The 9,878-nt window shown below is 63.4% G+C and overlaps 1 long non-coding RNA gene across 1 annotated transcript; it reads right to left on the minus strand.

Annotated features, from left to right (window-relative positions):
• Positions 1-1,285: 1,285 nt before the first annotated feature.
• LOC123604627 lies at positions 1,286-5,117 on the minus strand. The gene is made up of 3 exons (XR_006715396.1): positions 4,940-5,117; positions 4,269-4,317; positions 1,286-1,596 (listed from the first exon to the last, which is right to left on the minus strand). It is a non-coding gene; the product is annotated as an uncharacterized LOC123604627 (long non-coding RNA).
• Positions 5,118-9,878: the final 4,761 nt, after the last annotated feature.

A 9,878-nucleotide genomic window follows, 5' to 3' on the forward strand; every position in this document is an offset into this window, starting at 1 on the left:
TCCTTCCCAGGAATATCCAGTGAACCCCTTTTTTAAAAAGCAGAGGCGGGGCGGGCCCCGCAGAGCGCTGGAGGAGCTGGCTGGTCCAACCTCGGGTCGGCGGGCCTGCCGGCTGGGCCTGGGACCCGCTGGCCGCCGAGGGGTCCGCGGGCGGGGTCCCGGGCGCCTGGCACCGGCCAGGGCGCCTCACAGCCCTGGTGGGGGTGGGGGCGGCGACTGTCGCTCCCAGTCGCAGACAGGCAGGCCGGCCAAGTGACCGGTCCACCAAGGGAGGGAGGAAGGGAGCCCAGGACCCTGTGCGGCCGAGGGGCGGGCACGGTGCCCTGCGCGCCCTGGCGCTGCGCTGGGCGGAGGGGAGCCCGCGCGCATTGATCGCTGGTGTAGACGCAGCCTTGGCGGCGGCCGGGCAGCAGCTCTCCGCGCCCGGCCGGCTGTCGGGAAGTCGGGCCGGCTCGACTCCCCGCTTCCTGGAAACGCGCTGGGGCAGGAGAGGCTGGGGACCCAGCAGGCGGCCTCGCCGCGGGCGGCAGCGCGGAGCTGGCCACCCGCCCTGGGCGAGGCGCGGGGCGCACGGGGCCTCCCGGGGGGACCCGCGGGGAAGTCGTGGGGCGGGATGTCGGCGGCTGCCACGCGAACCCGCCGCCCCTTCCCGGTCCCTCGCGGCCTCCCGCCCCCGACACCCCCAGGCCTGGGGCGCCTTGGCTTCAGACACCTGAAGGCTTCCTCGGCACCTGCCCTGCGGGAGTCCCTGCATGCAGCCGACCGGGGTGGGGGGCGGTGTTCTCGCGTGTTCCAGAGCCTGGCGGTTTAGTTATTTATAAACCACAGTTGCTTTGTTAATAGGTGTGTATTTTATGTAACCACAAAAGTTGACATTTTAAAAGCATGAGACGGGGCGCCTGGGGAGGGGCTCGGTCGGTTAGGCGTCCGACTTCGGCTCAGTCATCATCTCACGGTCGGTGAGTTCGAGCCCCGCGTCAGGCTCTGGGGTGACGGCTCAGAGCCTGGAGCCTGCTTGGGATTCTGTGTCTCCCTCTCTCTCTGCCCCTCCCCCACTCGGTGTCCCTCCCTCCCTCTCTCTCTGTCTCAAAAATAAAGGAGGAGAATCGCAAAAAGTTTCTTCAATGTGCCGCTGGCTTGTCTTGCACTGGCCCCTCTTTGGAGACCTGGGTTGAGTGGGGGCAACCGGTCTGGGCCTGGAGCTGGGGAAAACACCTCCCCCTTCCCTTCTGGTCCATCTTCCCTCCCCACCCCCACCAGGCCCACAGCTGCCCTCCCAGCCCCCCCGGGGTTCCCACTTCTCTCTGAGCCTCAGTTCTGGTCTGGAAAATCGAGGGACTGACATCTCCCTCCTGCCTGGTCGACCTGGTCGAGTGCCTGGTTTGCAGCCCGCTTCCCGACCTGGCTGTGCTCCCGGATGGGCACACGACCCAAGCCACCCTAATGGCAACGCGGTGAGTATCACCCCCTCCCCCCAGGCAGGGTCCTGTGATGGTCATGCAGATTCAGAGAGGTCCATTCATCAGTGGGTCTGGCTTCGGATGTGGTCCTGGTGAAGGTAACTGCTAGGAAAGCATGTGTCACAGAACTGCAGGGCTGTGGGATGGGAAGGGTTCCAGGAGGGGTGAGTGGGAGAGAAGAGGGAGGGACAGCCATCAGTCAGTCAGTCAAGGAACGTTCGTTGAGCACTGGCTGGCTGCCAGGCACTGTTCGAGGCAGCGGAGGCTCAGGGAGCTCACTCGGCAGCCAGGGGTCCCTCAGCTCAGGGACCCCGGCCTCCCTGAGGAGCATCGGAGCCACCTTGGGGCCAGGGCAGAGGGTGGGGCCCCCAGGAGCTGGAGGGGAGGCCCGGGCCCACAGCTGAGGTGTGGTCCCCCTGGGCGGGGAGAGTGACTCAGGCCCCGCCTAGCCTCCCCACCGCCTGGGTTTGGTTTGTTTAAGAACAAATTAGTCACGGAGCAGGCAGCTTTCCCGAAAATAAAATGAGAATCCCCAGGAAACAGGGAAAATTGAAGGCAGGAGGGTGAGTCAGCACGTGCTGCCCCCAGGGCTCCACTTTCCAAAAGCCTAGGTCCTCCTCCTCCCCCCCCCCTTCCCCCCTGCTGGGCCTCCCTCGTCCTCCTCCTCCTCCTCCTCCTGGGCCTCCCTCCCTCCTCCTCCTCCTCCTCCTCCTGAGCCTCCCTCCTCCTCCTCCTCCTGGGCCTCCCTCCTCCTCCTCCTCCTGGGCCTCCTCCTCCTCCTGGGCCTCCCTCCTCCTCTTCCTGAGCCTCCCTCCTCCTCCTCCTCCTCCTGGGCCTCCCTCCTCCTTCTCCTCCTCCTCCTCCTCCTCCTCCTGGGCCTCCCTCCTCCTCCTCCTCCTCCTGGGTCTCCCTCCTCCTCCTCCTCCTCCTCCTGGGCCTCCCTCCTCCTCCTCCTCCTCCTCCTGGGCCTCCCTCCTCCTCCTCCTGGGCCTCCCTCCTCCTCCTCCTGAGCCTCCCTCCTCCTCCTCCTCCTCCTGGGCCTCCCTCCTCCTCCTGGGCCTCCCTCATTCTCCTCCTCCTCCTCCTCCTGGGCCTCCCTCCTCCTCCTCCTCCTCCTCCTGGGCCTCCCTCCTCCTCCTCCTCCTGGGTCTCCTCCTCCTCCTCCTCCTGGGCCTCCCTCCTCCTCCTCCTGAGCCTCCCTCCTCCTCCTCCTCCTCCTCCTCCTGGGCCTCCTCCTCCTCCTCCTCCTCCTGGGCCTCCCTCCTCCTTCTCCTCCTCCTCCTGAGCCTCCCTCCTCCTCCTCCTCCTCCTGGGCCTCCCTCCTCCTCCTCCTGAGCCTCCCTCCTCCTCCTCCTCTTCCTCCTCCTCCTCCTCCTCCTGAGCCTCCCTCCTCCTCCTCCTGGGCCTCCCTCCTCCTCCTCCTGAGCCTCCCTCCTCCTCCTCCTCCTCCTCCTGGGCCTCCCTCCTCCTCCCCCTCCTCCCCCTCCCAAACCTACTTCTCACCCCCGTCTCAGCAAGTTCTCTGCCACTAGACGCCCCCCTCGGTTTTACTTCTCTTACTTTTCCTCTGGCCCCTCCTGACTTCTCCCTCCCTCCCTCCTCACTTGTCCTGTCTCAGTCCTCACCCACACTCCAGGTCCCTCCCTCGTTCCCTCCCCCGCTTTGTTCCCTCCCCCCCCCCCCCCATGTCCACCATCCATCCATCCATCATTTGCCTTCCTTCATATCCAAGGAGCGCCTACCGGGTCCAGATGCCGTGGGCGGGAGGAAGAGAAAACCCTCCCTCTCCCCCCAGAAGGCTTCCTTGTAGGGCAGGGAGACTCCTGCGTGGGAGATGTTGCCCAACAACCACAACCGGGCACTGGGCTCATCCCCACCTCCCCCTGCTCCTGTGGCCACTCTCTCCCCCGGGACCCACAGAGCTGGAAGGAAGAAAGGACAATGCCTGACGACTTCATTCTGAGCTCTCTGTCTGGGGCGCCCTCTGGGTCAGAGCACAGGGCCTGGGCTGAGGGGGCTGACCAGGCAGGGCAGGAGAGCCGGGGCGAGATTTCTCACCACACGTCCCTTCCTGTGCCCAGAGTGGAGGCGAAGGGACACGAAGCTGGACTGTGATTTGCATTTGAGGAGTGAGCTCGCATGTCACACGTGCACCTGTTCCCTGCCTCCCCACCCTGAGCCTCCTGGAGGAGCAGGGAGGCCAGGTCTGAACTGCGGATGGGACTCTGGCCAGGCCCCTTCCCACCCCAACCGCCTGAGGTCAGCGGGGAAGGTTCTAGGCTGCAGGAGGGAGACCGCATAGGGGAGCCAGGCACCTTCAACCCTGGTCTTTCAGGACAGTGCCAGCCTGCTGTGGCCTGGGGTCCACCTGGCTGGAGCAGGTGAGTCCCTGAGGGCCAGGGACCCCCCCCCCTTACTACAGTTCCCTACATGGCCAGAACCCCCTGATGCAGTGCCCCCCCCCAGCCGGAATGAGACTCTTCCAGCTCTGCGGGGACCCCCAGGGCAACTCTCCCCCCAGGCCCCTCTGACCCAGCCTGGCCCCAAGGGAGCAGGGGAGCCGGTCCCCCACGCCTGGGTCACGGACTGGGCTGGGGCCTCCTGTCTCTCGGTCACTGTCCAATCTCTGCCTGCTGTTCCTGATGAATAATTTAGCTGCTCGAATTACAGTAAAGAGCTCTTCAGTTTCCCTTCCCAAATCGTTAAGAGCTGATACAAGACGCCTCGGTTCCTTCTAAGGAAAGTCCCTTTCCCAGCGAAGCCGAGCCCCCACGGGTGGGGATCTCCCCCTCCCCGCGGATCACTCACCAATTTCGGACAGTAGTGGGGGACTGCTTTTGTTTTGTTTTACTCTTGACTGTAAAAAAAAAAAAACAACAAAACACACACACAAAAAAAAAGGGACTGAAGCATCAGACGCCAGTTCTGGGCAGCAGGAAGGTATCACCACCGTCCTAAGAGGTGGGGTAGGTTGCTACTCTGGGAAGAAGAAGTCTCTCGGGAGCTAACAAGTCCCAAGTCGCAGGGACCGGCCCCTGTGGGTACTGGAGAGGCAGGAAGGAGCCTGTGAGGAAGGAGCACGGGGCGTGACGCCAGCTCAAGGGTGCAAGACGGCATGTGCGTGTGGGTGTGCAGGCGCACGCGTGATTGCACACACGTGTGCACACGTGTATGTACACGCGAGTGCCTGCTGCACATGAGTGTGCCGTGCGCGTGTTTCTATGAGCTGGGTGCCCGAGGGGCGGCCCGCGTGTGTGGCTGGGACTGGGTGGGGATTTGCGGCGCAGGGGCAGCTCTGAGCTGTCAAAGACCTCGGTCTCCTCCAGCATTTTCAGAGCTGGGGGGGGGCGGTGGCGGTGAGGAATCCGGGTGGGGCTGGGCTCGGGCGCCCAGTCAGGTGACTAGAGCAGGCAGGGGAGGGGCTCTAGGAAGTAGGGGGGGAGGGGAGGGGAGGAGTGGGAAGGGGCTGGGGTGGGGACCTTGGCTGGAAGAGCCGCTGAGGAGTAAAGGCAACATCCAGAGGCTTGAGCATCCGGGTTCCAGAGCCAAGGACGGCGGGGGGTGGGGCTCTGGGTGATGGAGCCCGAGGCTGTGGGCCCAGAGGAGCCGGGCCGGAGACCAGAGACCCCAGGCCTGGAGCCTGGGCCGCGGCTGGAGGGCTCCTGGGGCCGGGGGCGGGGGGGGGGGGGGGGGGGGGAAGGCGGGGCCCCGGTGCCTGCGAGGGTGGGGGCAGGGGAGGAGGCCTGAGGGCGCAGGTCCTGCGTCCCTGCAGCTGTGCAGAGGAGGAGGAAGGGGGCGGGCGGGAGCCTGTGAAGTCACGCTTGGCGGCAGGCTCGGTCCGTGGCAGGAACCTCCGCCTCCAGCCCCCCCACCGCCCCCCACCCTCGGCCGCCTGCCCGGAGGCGTCAGTTCTCCGCAGCCCGGGTGCAGGGACAGACCTGAATTTCCCTCCACGCGCCCATACCCACGCTCACTTCGCCTGCAGCCTACACCCGATTCGCTGCGTACCTGGACAAGCCACCAGAAAGTTCCATTCTCTCCACGTCTGTCTGTCTGTCCTGGGACGCCCAACACAAAAAGCGGGCTGCTCGCATTGGGGGGGGGGGGTGGGACCCCCCACGCTCTCACCATACTCCTCAACTTTGGGGGGATCCAGACATGACCAGGATGGGAGGTTCTAGGGTCCCTCTAACTTGGTCCCACACATGCCAAGGCCGGGACCGTAGTGGGCTGGTCCTTAGGGAGGGAACCTCGCAAAGACGAAATTGCAGAGGTGGCTTCTTGGGGGGAGACGGGACCGGGGTTTGCAGACCTGGGAGGGTCCCGCCGGCACACCAGCGGAGGTCGGGTCCCAGCCCCCTCCTGGTGGGGCAGCCCTGAAACGCACTGGGACCTCAGCGGGCACCTCCTTCCTCCAACTAGATGGCATGGTTTGCCCGGTGAATTGCACAGGGGTCCCCCCCGGAAGGTGGTCCCAGCCTCTTGGTAGTTGTGACCATGCTTTCCTGCCTGGTCGGACTCAGCCTCCTCTCCCTCCCAGAAGGCCTTGGGGCCCAGCTGTGACCTCAGCACCCCCCCCCCCCACCAGATGTGTGCCTGCCCCAGGCCCCCTGGGATGGCCTCAATCCGCTGTATTGCTCACGCTTTGGCTGAGCAGGAGCTGGAGAGAGGAGGGAGCACCCCACAGGCCTTACTGGGTGCCTCTAGAATCAGGACAACAGCCCCTGGTAACCTCCCGGGCTTGGTTCCTTGGGGGAAAGGGAGGCGTGGTTGAGCCCCGCAGAAGGGAGGGGAGAGTTCTGTCAGTTTCCTTGGAAAGGATCAAGAACGTTCTGATTTCCAGGCCCTCCTGGAGCTGCATGGGCTGCTCCTTACTTCTCGGTGATAGGGACTAGGGAGCCTCCTTCCTTTCCTCTCCCCTCCCTGGGAGGCCTTGCAAGGTGGCATCTGGCCGGTGACAGCTGACCAGAGCCCCCTCACCCCCAGCTCCTGTCCTCTCCCGGATGGGGACCACAGGGCTTGTGAATGGGTCACCTCTGCCGCTTCCCTCCCACCCCCGGCTAGCCTGTTAGCTATCCGTGTCTCTGCTCCCGCCACAGTGGGCTTCTTCCACGGCCCAGAAAGTTCCATTCTCTCTCTCTCATCCCCTTGGCCTTTGAACCTGCTTCCCCTCAGCTAGGAACGAGCAAACTTTTTTTTCTGAAAAGGGCCAGATAGGAAGTATTTGCGTCTCTGCCTTTGTAGCATGAAAGCAGCCACAGACGGGCATGCAGTTTGCAAACCAATGCGTGCAGCTATGTTCTCATAGAACTTTAAGTATTTTTTTTTTACATTTTATTTATTTTTTGATAGAGACAGAGCACAAGCGGGGGAGGCGCAGAGAGAGAGGGAGACACAGAATCCGAAGCGGGCTCCAGGCTCTGAGCTGTCAGCACAGAGCCGGATGCGGGGCTCGAACTCACAGACCGCGAGGGGGGCAGCACAGCAAGCACCCAGTTCCAGGTCTCTGTCCGGGGGGGCAAGGCTTCCAGGAGACGTGGCTAGGCCGCGCTGGGGGGTCAGGGGGCCCACCTGGCCTTCATCCCTGGTATCCTGGGAGCTGACGGAGGCTCTCATCACCCTCTGTCCTCCCAAAGGTTCCCACTCTAACAAGGGGTGGCGTTCTTTGTCCTTCAGTTGTGGGCTCCAATTCTGCCTCCTCAGGGCTGGACCCAGTGACTCTGGACCCCTGATTCTGTGGTCACCGCCTGCCCCTCCCCAGCCTTCCAGCTGATGAGTCTCTGCTTCACATAACACGGGCCAGTAATAGCTGTACTCCTGGCCCCCAGCTGTGGACACCCCCCTCCCTGGCCCCAGCCTCCAAAGCAGTCCTTCCTGCCAAGTGTGAATCTCCCCATATGTCAGAGGAGGACAGTTACCCTGACACCTTTGCGCTCCCAGCGTCAGCCTGGGAATTGGGGTGTGCTCCTGGGCGGGCCAGGCTGGAAAAAATATGTGGTCCAGCTGTGGCCTCCCTTCCCATCATGGGGCATCCCGGGGTGGGGGTGGGGGGTTCTGAGGTTGGAGGTGGGAAGGTGCCGGCCATGACCCCAGAGCCGCTGCATCTCTTTCCCACAGAACATCCTGGCTGCAGGAATTTTCATCGTCTGGGCCAGAGTTCATCGGAAGTTCTCCCATCCACCCCCTCTCCCATCCCCTGGAGGGAAGCAAGGAGAGAGAGGGCCATGCAGCTGAGCTGGAAGAGAAGAAAGTTCGTTTCCACTGATGGGAGAGGTGGCGGGGCTTGGGGCAGGTCAGCGCAGGTGGCCGCAGGGTAGATCCCACACTGGACGTCACGGCTACAGGGGAAGGGCAAAGACGACATCACCACCAGAGCCCAGAAGCTCGAAGAAGCAGGGCCCAGCCCCGGGACACAGGCTGGCCCTTCCCGGGAGGGAGCGCACACCAAGGGGCTGGGAGCCAGGCAGAGAGATTCCAAGGAAGCAGATGTGGTCCCTGAAAAGAGGCCCCAAAGCTCTCTCCGCTTCTCCTCCCTTCTTCCCTGTAACCACTGCCAGAAATGCCCAGGGTCTCCAGCCCGAGAGAGTGACCATATGGCCATGCTGGGCCCCTCGGGGGCCTCACTCCACGCAAAAGCAGCCCTCTGGTATCAGTCATGCCAAGAGCTCTCTGCCACCTGCCACCAAGAAGATGGGGACACGGTTCCGGGCCGGGGGCGTGGGCAAGATCGGGCACCTAGGAAATAAGGAAGGGTGGGAGGAGAAGGTGGAGAGAAGGAAGAAAATAGGAGTGGAAGAAGGAGAAGAGAAGGGGAGGGGAGGGGCGGGAGGAGCGGGCCGCGAACAACCTCCCCCCCTTTGCGGGGATCCCTGGGAGGTCCCCGGGCTGAGAGGCCCTTGGGTATGTCTGCGCTCGCTGATTTGCTCCGCCAGGGCGTTCGCCGCCCTGCCGCCTGCGCGCACGGATTTATCCGCTGGCTCCGGCCCCTGGTCGCGCCGGGATCCGCAGCCCTGTGCCCGCAGGCCCGGTTGCCTCGGCAACATCCCTTTGTTAGGCACCAGCATCTGAAAATGTCAAACCGTTTTCAGCGGGTCAGATCTGGTTCCCTCCCTTCTTCCCCCTTCTCCTTTTTCAATTCCAGTGGCCTCTGCCCAAGTTGCAAACTTCCTCAGTCTCCATGGGGGTGGAGGAGGGCTGTCTCTCTTTTTCCGTCCCAAACATCTGTCTCTATAAACAGTTGTGCGCGCACTACCTCCTCCTTCTGGGCCCGGGCTTCGGGGAGGAAGTGCTTTGTTTATCCGGAGGGGGTCGGTTTCCTTGCTCCTCCGGGGCTGGTTGGTCCGCGGGGAATGGCCGCAGCCCTGGGCTCCGGGAGCCCCGGGCTGGGGGGCTGGTGGCTAGGCCGCGCTGGGGGTCACGGAGGCCACCTGACCTTCATCCCTGGTGGGGAGGGCGGCCGCTCTGCACGGTCGCCCTGGCAGACTAGACGTCAGCTATGCTTGGCTCGCTGGGGTTGCCCTAGACAGGTGATTTGACCTCTCTGAGCCTGTTTCCTCCTCTGGAAAGTGGGGGATGCTAATAATACCGAACTCACTTGCTGAGGGGGAGGAGGTGATCTTCCCTGCGCGTGCGTGGGGTGCATTGGGTGGAGGTCCCTCCCAGAAGCCTCTTCTGCTGAGTTACTGTGATCACCAGCCCCATTCAGGAGAAGGCTGAGCCTCAGAGAGGACACAAACCCACGCCTCCCACCCCGTCAGGACCCCCACCCAAACCCCGCGTCCTCCGTTGGCAGATCGAAGGGCTGGAGTCCAGTGGCCTCCTCCCCAGCTCGAACCTTTGATTTATTTCAGGGAAGAGGGTGGGGCGAGCTAAGAAGTCAGCGGGGCTTTGCCAAGAGCCAGGGACTGGAATGCCTGGTGTATGGGCGAAGAGTCAGGGACAGGGACTCCGGTGACTCAGGCCTGCTTTCCCTGGCTGGTGGAAACGAGAATTGGACCACAGGCAAGAAGGCAGGACTGGCCCAGGCCCAGCCCTGGCTCGGCCACCTTGGAGAGCCTGTCCTGGGCCCACATGGCCTAAGCATCAACATCGCTCCCATAAGGTCACCGACCTAAATCCCAGCTCCAGGCGCGGCAGCTTTTTCTGTGTGCCCAGTTCCGCTGGGGTGCACAGAATGAGATCAATTACCCGGGGGTCAATTACCCTGTGTCCGGATGATCAAAAGACAGACCCCATAAACAACCACATCAGCGGCCAAGAGTGACGGCTTGGGTTTCAGTGCGGGAAGAAGGGGCTTTGAGTCCAGCTCAGTTAAGGACCGGCTGATCTCGGGGTGAGCTAACCTCTCTGAGACTTGGTTTTCTCATCTGCAGAATGGGGAGCACAGCCTATCCACCGGAGGGAATGCTGACTAAAGGC

Source organism: Leopardus geoffroyi, chromosome E1 (assembly GCF_018350155.1).
Source record: "Leopardus geoffroyi isolate Oge1 chromosome E1, O.geoffroyi_Oge1_pat1.0, whole genome shotgun sequence".
NCBI lineage: Eukaryota > Metazoa > Chordata > Mammalia > Carnivora > Felidae > Leopardus > Leopardus geoffroyi.